An 8960-nucleotide genomic window follows, 5' to 3' on the forward strand; every position below is an offset into this window, starting at 1 on the left:
TTTAGCAAGTTTACAAAGCGATATTAGCGGGAAGAAAAATCTAGGGCCATTTTCATTATTTTCATGATGTGTAGACTTAAAGTCATATCACACAATTCAAGGGTTTTTTTAGGTAGGTGGTGGGGGAGGGGAAGAGGGTTAGAGTCACAAATGCCATTACAACTATCACTTAAACCTCATAATTCTAGTTAATTTTTAATTTGGGAATAGATAACATCATAATTCAAATATTAGTATATATATTTGGAAGAGAACACATTGGTATTATTGTCAGTTTATGATGTAGAACAAAAAGTACTAACTTTAAACTATCAAAAGTCAACACGCAAGAAATTCATAAAATAGCAAGTACTAGTAGTAATTATTAGAGCTATAGAAAGAATTTTGCGTAAAATTTGTTAACATGAAGAGAATCACCATGAGAATAAAAAATTCACCGCCTTCTTGCCAAGACCTACAATGCTTTTTGGCAAAATACTTTGTTTAGGCCTTGAATTAGTTGTTTTTGCTGTTAACTGTAATTTTTTAAAACTATAACTTTTAATGTAAAAAACCTGAATAAGGCCATGTCTATTTTGGGATTTCTCCTAAAGTTGAAGAATTTGGATTTGTGATTTTCTCAATTTTTTATTTTTTGGTAATTTTTCATTTTTTTTCTAGTTAAATTTCATGATTAACACGAATTATTGTGTTTAAGAATCTCCTAACCTTAGGTGTACTTTAGGTTTCCTAAGGGTCTCCTTGTCTTGAGTTTCTTTTTCTATTTAAATGAATTGTAACTGCCAAGAGAATTAAGTTTTTTCATTAATAAAATTTTAGAAAGGGTTTTATTCTTTATTTTATGGTGGATTTTAGAATCATCCTTGTGAATTCAAGGGTTATTATCTTGGAATAAATATATTTTGTTTATTTTGACTTTTCTGCATACGTTTTACCAAATATTATTCAAAAAATATTATTTATTATCTGAATGTATAAAAAAATTGAAAGTCCACCAAACTATGAAGTAAATTGATGGCCAATCTATAGTCTTGCATCATAGGCCTTAACAACAGAGGACAAGCATTTATTTATAAGACCCCAAAAACGTAAGGATGGCCTAAGGATGTGTTTGTTTGGAGGTGAAATAGGGTGGATGAAAAATTTTGAAAAGAAAATGGGAAGAAAAATTTTTTAGAGTATGTTTTGGTTAAATGGAAAAAATAAATAAATAAATAGTGGGGCCCAGATATTTTCTCTCCTGACCTACCAAAAAGTTTTATCCCAAAATTAAAGAGAAAAATGAAAGAAGAAAATAAAACTATTTAGTAGACAAAAATGTCCATGTGCAAAAACACATGAGGATTCGTTAAATTTCTTCTTTTTCTTTTTTCTTTTCTTTTATTTTTTTTTTTTTTTGGTGCTGTGGCCTGTGGGATGTTGCCTCCCTTTTTTTTCTTTTCTTTTTCCTTTTTTTTTTTTCTTTTCCTTTCCTGGGCTGGAAGTTGGCTTCTTCTTCTTCCTCCTTTTTTTTTTTCCTTTGTTTTAACTAGACAATTTTTTTTTTGGACATAATTTTTATTTTTTTAATAATTTGGGTGATTTTTTTTTTGTCACTTTTTTGTTTTAATTGGCTATCATTTTTTAATAAGGGTATATGAGTAAATTTATACAAACTCACTTTTTCCACTCTCAACTAAACAAAAATGAGAGAAATTAAAATCTTCTCTACCCTCTCACTTTTTCACCTCTCAAGAAGGAAAGATAGTAAGGACTCCATACAACAAATTTTTTTTTTTTTGAGAAATAATTACAACATGCTGCTAACCCTGCAGTTCGAACCCTTTCCTCCTTAGACTCCAAGCACTTTATACATGGAGAGGTGTCAATTCAGGTACAAGATTTTTGGCAACTATGCAACAAAATTAAATAAGTAAAATAAAGTTCTTAATATCTTTCCCTCTTAGGCCATCCTTATCAAATGTACATTTGATTAACATTTTACAACACCACCATAGTAATAACTCCACCGTCGATGACATCAACCATAAAGTGGAATATAATGAAATGCTTGATAATAACCCTTTTTTAATGTGATGCATAATATTAACTTTTATTTTATCTAGCGTGCCACCCAACCTCTACTCTTACTATTCCCGTCTTAAATATGAGAAAGATAGTACATATATGAGATGTCTAAGATAATTTACATACGATATCTACAATTTTTTACTACAAAAATATCTCAATATTTTTTAAGTGGATTTGTCAATCTAGGTCAAAATAAAATGTAAAATATATATAAATATATATATATATATATATATATATATATATATATATATTAAGACTCATCATAACTTAAAACAAGAATATTGTAAAAATGTTATAAAATTTTATTGTAACCCTGTAATTTCTCTATTTATTATTACCATGCCTAGGATTTGATTTGGTTTATGGTTGAAACTAGAGAGATCTATCCTATAGGTAGATAACTCTTATCCTCTTGGAGATAAACATTACAGATAATCTCAAAATCTTATCACAATTAAACTAGTTTTTCTCATAAAACTTAGACTTGGGTCCAGTGTGCACGGGACCTATCAAGATTATAATAATTAACCATAGGTGAACACATGTCATAAGTTTGACATATGTCTTCAATCAAGTGAAAGATTTTTCGACTCTAATAGACTTTGTATGATATGGAATTCTTTTTTACTATAAAAAAATGAAATTTTTAGTGTAAAGTTATTAATCTCACATCACGTTTCATGCCACGATAAAAATAATATCACGTATACCATAAGTTTGTTAGGACTATCATTTTGGGGCAGCACCTTAATTGAAGCACTACTCCTACTAAGCAATAAAAGAACTCGTATATTTGTTCAAAAAAAAAAAAACTCGTATATTTCAGTTTCTTCTCAAGAAAAAAAAAAAAAAAAAAAAAAAAAAACTCGTATAAAAAGGGCTCAACGGTCATGATGAATGATAGATAGCTCCTAGTCACCTATTTGTCAAATAACGTGAGGCTGGAGCGGAAACACATAATAGAAGTAACTCAGATTCTCCTTAATCTTCTTAGAAAAGAAAAAAAGATTCCCTTAATCTGAAACCGATTTTCTCTTAAGCCTCGTCATTTTTTGGTCAGTTAGCGAAGACTCATCAGTTCCCTTAGTTGGCCAACCCCTTTTCTTCGCTTCCAGAGAGAGAGAGAATCGGGTGTGCCTTTCGGCATCAGAAACGAGGGATGAAAAGGGGTTAGGACTTATGAGAGAGATGTGGAGAAGAGAAAAGGCAAGAAAAGAAAAGACTGTTGAAAGGAGTGGAGGCATATACATATAGCATAGAGGGGGGTTTCATCAGAAACGAGGTGAATGGGGAAGAATAACTATGATGATCCTTTGATCCTTCTAAATATACTACTACCCATGTCAATGAACCATCCAATCTCTGATTATTTATCCGTATTTTTTGAGTCTCTCTCAGTCTGAAACCACCTCTCTTTCACTTTCCTTATCAATTATTATTATTAATTACACCCCCATCCCTCTCTCTCTCTCTCTCTCTCTTATTTACTGTACTTGATCCATCACATCTTAAATAGAACCCATCTGCCCCCTCTCCTTTCTCCCATACACATTATTACCCACTCTCTCCCCTTCTGCGTGTGTATATATGAGTTTGAATGTGTGTGTGTGTGTGTGTGTGTGTGTGGATCTTCAAATGGTGAATACAAGGACTGTGCTTTGCTTTCATGTGGGTTTAGCAAAGGGTTTCTAACAAAGTTTATTGGCATTCTGTCCACCTCCATCAATATAAGAAAAACATTGTCCATGTATCTCTCCCTCTCTCTCTCTCTCTCTCTCATGGAGGTGGGCAGACTGCCAAGTGAGCTATGTTGGCTTCTCTTTGTAAGACCCTCGTGATATATGATGTTTCGCCTCCAGCTTTAGCTGTTCTCAACTGTTGTGTGATAGAGACCAAGGTATAGAGCAACATGATAATGTTTTGTTGGCTTCTACATCTTCTTTTTCTCTTTTCCTTTTTTAATTTACTTTATGTGATTTTACTGATGATGAATTATCATGCAGTGGCAGTTTCCGGACTTTGATGCTTATCCACTTGAGAGCACCCGAACTTTACTCTTGTTTTGTTCCATGTTGTGTACTACAATTTCTCCTTGTGTAATCTATGTTGCAGGTTGAGATGTCTTGTCTTTTTATATGGACTTGATTACAAACATCATGCACGGACTCTTCGGTTTCTGTTTGATCATATATATGTAGATCTTGTTTGGCTGCAATTTGGGAACCCCTAGTTTTCTGACCTTTTTTGGTTTCTCTCACCAAACGTTTTCAAGAGGGTCTTGTTTTTCACTCTAATTTCTTGTTTGTATTCTGGCCTAGGGTTTTTTTTTTTTTAGTCTCTTTTTTTCTGTGCATCTAATTCAGGGAAGCTTCAAGAGAGGGGGAAAAAAAGCTTTTGAAGGATGAAATCAAGAAGGTCTACCTGTTCATTTTACACAGGAAAAAAAAAAAAAAAAAAATAGAATTTGAAAAAGTGGAGGCTAAAGTGGAAATCAGAAGACACGCATTGCTTACCAAAAAAAGAGAACAAAGACATTATTTTGTCAGGTCTCATGAGACCGAAATGATGACTCCATTGAAGGGCTTCAAGCCGGACCTTGCCTTTATAATGGTCTTCATTGTTTATTGCCTTTATGTATAATCATGTTAATTATAAGATCATAGTCAAAGGATATTGAGATTTCAATCTTCATAGCTTCATGCATGCCTGTCTGTTAATTTTACCTTTGGAGTGAAACCTCTTAATTGTTTGTTTTTTAGTCCAAATTCGATAGAAGCCTGTTTAATTGTTACCTGTCAATTATCTATTTACTAGATTCTCAAAAAAAATAATAAGTTATCTATTTACTGGTATAGTTATTTAGATCATAAGTTGCTATTGTATTTATCTTTATGTGGTTACGTATAAATATAATTTATACAAGTTGGATAAAACTAATATGCTTAGTTTGATAAATCAATTAATTAGTGATCCAATGTTTCACTAATTTTTGTTGCTTATTATAAAAAATCTTTTCTTTTCTTTTTTGTTTCCTCATATCCTCTTCTTAAACTCTGCATTCAACAATCAGACGCACTCATCCAATTTCACACTTAACATGTCAAGAAATTGATGGATGCATAATAAAAATAATATTAATAATAGACCTATTGGAAAATGTTGTTTGCATTGTAAAAGATGGAAACTCTATAAGTAAATGTTGTTTATAAATTAATGAATTTTGTTAAAAGTATGATGTTAAAGACGTTTGAAATACTTTAAAAAAAATTATAAAACAAGTAATTGATATTTTTGATAATTTTTTTATATTTTCTACAAAAGCAGTATTAAAATATTTTAAAAATAATTTATTAAAAATGCTCTTTCAAATTAACAACTTTTTATATTTTTTGAAAGCTTCAAATTAACAACTTGACTGGATATAGATTAACTATAGATTCATGAAAATATATCACTTTTATTCAAAAATTAAATGAAAGTTAATATATCATTTGAAACTGTCAGAATAATAATGGAGCAATAAATTGTAATTCATCCTAAATTATTTGCTGGGTTTCTTCAATTTAAATTAGGGCAGGCTATGTACCTTAAAACAAAATTAGGGTTGCCCAGATATTTACTGATACAGGATACGTTTCTCTGCACCTTCCAAACCGTATCTGTAGGCTCATGATTGAGGACTGACAGTGCTCTTAAATTATGTTAAAAACGTTACCCATTCACATATTACAGCGCGTAGTATGGACATCCAATTATTATAAGAAAGAGAAACCCCCTTTTTTTAAGAAAAATAAGAAAGAGAAAATCTATTGACCTATTCTGTACTAAAGTACAAACCCTATTAACCTAATCATCATAAATGGGTTGGTAAAACTGGCAAAAGACACACCCCACCTACTCTGTTTTTCATTTTTTGCAGTACTACTACAGTATTTTTTTTTTTTTTCTTTTTTTCCAAAACGTTTACTATCATTTCCAATTTCACAATTTACCATTTGATTGGTTTCATTTTGTAATTAGATTTCAACAATTATACCGCCACACACGAATTTAATTGAAAAAATATTTGAGTGCACTACTAACAAATTTAAAACATGCTGTAAATTTGAGTGCAGAATTAGGTATGCCTCTAGACTTTTTTTTTTTTTTCCATGTTTGAATTCTTAGAAGAAGACTATATATTTTTTTTCTTTTTTATTTTTTCGTTCTTTTAATAATCTAGAAGAAGACTATCTGAAATCTACTCTTTTTTCATTTTTTTTGCAGTACCACCAGTGTTTTTTTTTTTTTTTTTCCAAAAAGTTTACTATCATTCCCAATTTCACAATTTACAATTTGATTGGTGTCATTTTGTAATTAGATTTCAACAATTATACACCCACACACGAATTTAATTGAAAAAATATTTGAGTGCACTAATAACAAATTTAAACATATTGTAAATTTGAGTGCAGAATTAGGTATGCCTAGACATTTTTTTTTTTCTTCTTGTTTGAATTCTTAGAAGAAGACTATATTTTTCTTTTCGTTCTTTTAATAATCTAGAAGAAGACTATCTGAGATCTACTCTTTTTTTCATTTTTTGCAGTACCACCACAGTGTTTTTTTTCATTCCCAAAACGTTTACTATCATTCCCAATTTCACAATTTACAATTTGATCGGTCATTTCGTAATTAGATTTCAACAATTATACACCCACACACGAATTTAATTGAAAAAATATTTGAGTGCAGAATTAGGTATGCCTCTAGACTTTTTTTTTTCTTGTTTGAATTCTTAGAAGAAGACTATCTGAAATCTTTTTTCTTTTTTTTTTCATTTTTTGCAGTACCACCACAATGTTTTTTTTTTTTTTTTTCCCAAAACTTTTACTATCATTCCCAATTTCACAATTTACAATTTGTTTGGTGTCATTTTGTAATTAGATTTCAACAATTATACACCCACACACGAATTTAATTGAAAAAATATTTGAGTGCATTAATAACAAATTTAAACATATTGTAAATTTGAGTGCAGAATTAGGTATGCCTCTAGACTTCTTTTTTTTTTTTTTTTTTTTGAATTCTTAGAAGAAGACTATATTTTTCTTTTCTTTTTTTTCTTTTCGTTCTTTTAATAATCTAGTAGAAGACTATCTGAAATCTACTCTTTTTTCATTTTTTGCAGTACCACCACAGTGTTTTTATTTTTATTTTTTCCAAAACGTTTACTATCATTCCCAATTTCACAATTTACAATTTGATTGGTGTCATTTTGTAATTAGATTTCAACAATTATACACCCACACACGAATTTAATTAAAAAATTATTTAAGTACACTAATAACAAATTTAAACATATTGTAAATTTAAGTGCAGAATTAGGTATCCCTCTAGACTTTTTTTTTTTTTTTTTTCTTGTTTGAATTCTTAGAAGAAGACGATATTTTTCTTTTCGTTCTTTTAATAATCTAGAAGAAGACTATCTGAAATCATGCAGATGTTACCAAATAAAAGGACTTTTCAGTGTGGTCAAACTTTCGAGTAGCTTTGATGGCCTTTCAGCTTTCTTAAGCGTGAGGCTTTGTGCCTAATATCCGTAGTATTTTGCAGTTTCCTATTTCTCTTTATTCCACCTTTTCAGTCAATGAGTTTTTGAATTTAGTCAAATGTATGACTCAGTGAGAGCGAAATAATAGAAAAGTTGATAGTTGGGGACGATTTTCTTGGTCTGGAACAGCTCTCTTTGTTTAGTTTAGAGCTCTCCTTCGATGAACATAGTCACATACACCATATTATTCAGTGGCGGCGCCACCAAATGGCCAGGGTGGCCTTATCTAGAAAAAAAAAAATTTATATATAATAATTTAAAATTTTATATTTATTTATCTTTAAAAAAAAATTTGGGACCATTCTGAACTTTTTTTTGTACCCGTTTGGATTCAAATGATTGTGACGTTTGCTTTTTCTTTTTTTTCTTTTTTTTTTTTTTTTTTTGTTCAGCCCTAATGGTTGACAAGTCAATTGTGAACAGTGCACCCGTGCACTGTTCACGGATCTCACAAATTACACTTTTCAGCAACTTCTTTCATTAAAAATGGGTCCCATCGCACTATTTATACATTTAAAAATTATTTCACTACAGTGTTTTCAGTTTCAGTTTTCAGTTTTAGCAAAAATAAGCTCAATCCAAACGGACCCTTTATGCCAATAAAATTAAATTTTAATCCATAATTTGGGCAACTTAATAATATATTGGGATCTTTCAAGCAAAAAGAAAAACTCAAAAAAAAAAGGAACTAAAATCTGAAAAAATAAATAAATAAAAAATTATAATAAAACTACTACAGGCTGGACAGTAACTTGATTCTTTCAACTAACATACTACCCAATACAACACAATTTTCAACATTTTATTATTTTTTAGAGATAATTACAGTAAACCCACATGTGGCTAGGCTCGTTTTTACTTTGCTTACTCGTAGTTCAATCAATTACACTTTGCCCATTTGAGATTTGCTCTGTTAAGGATCCATTACCTACCTCTCCATTTGTCGTTAGACAAAGACATTTTTAGACGAAAACAAACATAAAACAAATCAAAAAACTAAGGTTTCCAATTTTTACCAAAAAAAAGGTTTGAACATCACTAGTGTTTTGTTTGCTTTACAATAGGAAATGATCTAATCTAACACAAGTTGAAGAGAATTAAATCTAATTTAATTAAAATTTTATAGTTAAAAAACATTTCTTAATGTTCTTCAACTTGTTCTTCATTTTACAACTGGTTCTTCGAATTCTTCATGTTCTTCTCCAAATTCTAACACAATCAACACCAAATTCTCATTCTCAGCAAATCAAACCCATAAACCTAGTAAACAAACCAATCCAGATCAAACCAATCA

The 8960-nt window shown here is 30.1% G+C and overlaps 1 long non-coding RNA gene across 1 annotated transcript; it reads left to right on the plus strand.

Moving 5' to 3' along the window:
• The first annotated feature begins 2385 nt into the window (after positions 1-2385).
• On the plus strand, positions 2386-4772 carry LOC126712512 (uncharacterized). Its single transcript, XR_007651121.1, has 2 exons — positions 2386-3970; positions 4077-4772. It is a non-coding gene; the product is annotated as an uncharacterized LOC126712512 (long non-coding RNA).
• The last annotated feature ends 4188 nt before the right edge of the window (positions 4773-8960 follow it).

This window comes from Quercus robur, chromosome 2, assembly GCF_932294415.1.
Source record: "Quercus robur chromosome 2, dhQueRobu3.1, whole genome shotgun sequence".
NCBI lineage: Eukaryota > Viridiplantae > Streptophyta > Magnoliopsida > Fagales > Fagaceae > Quercus > Quercus robur.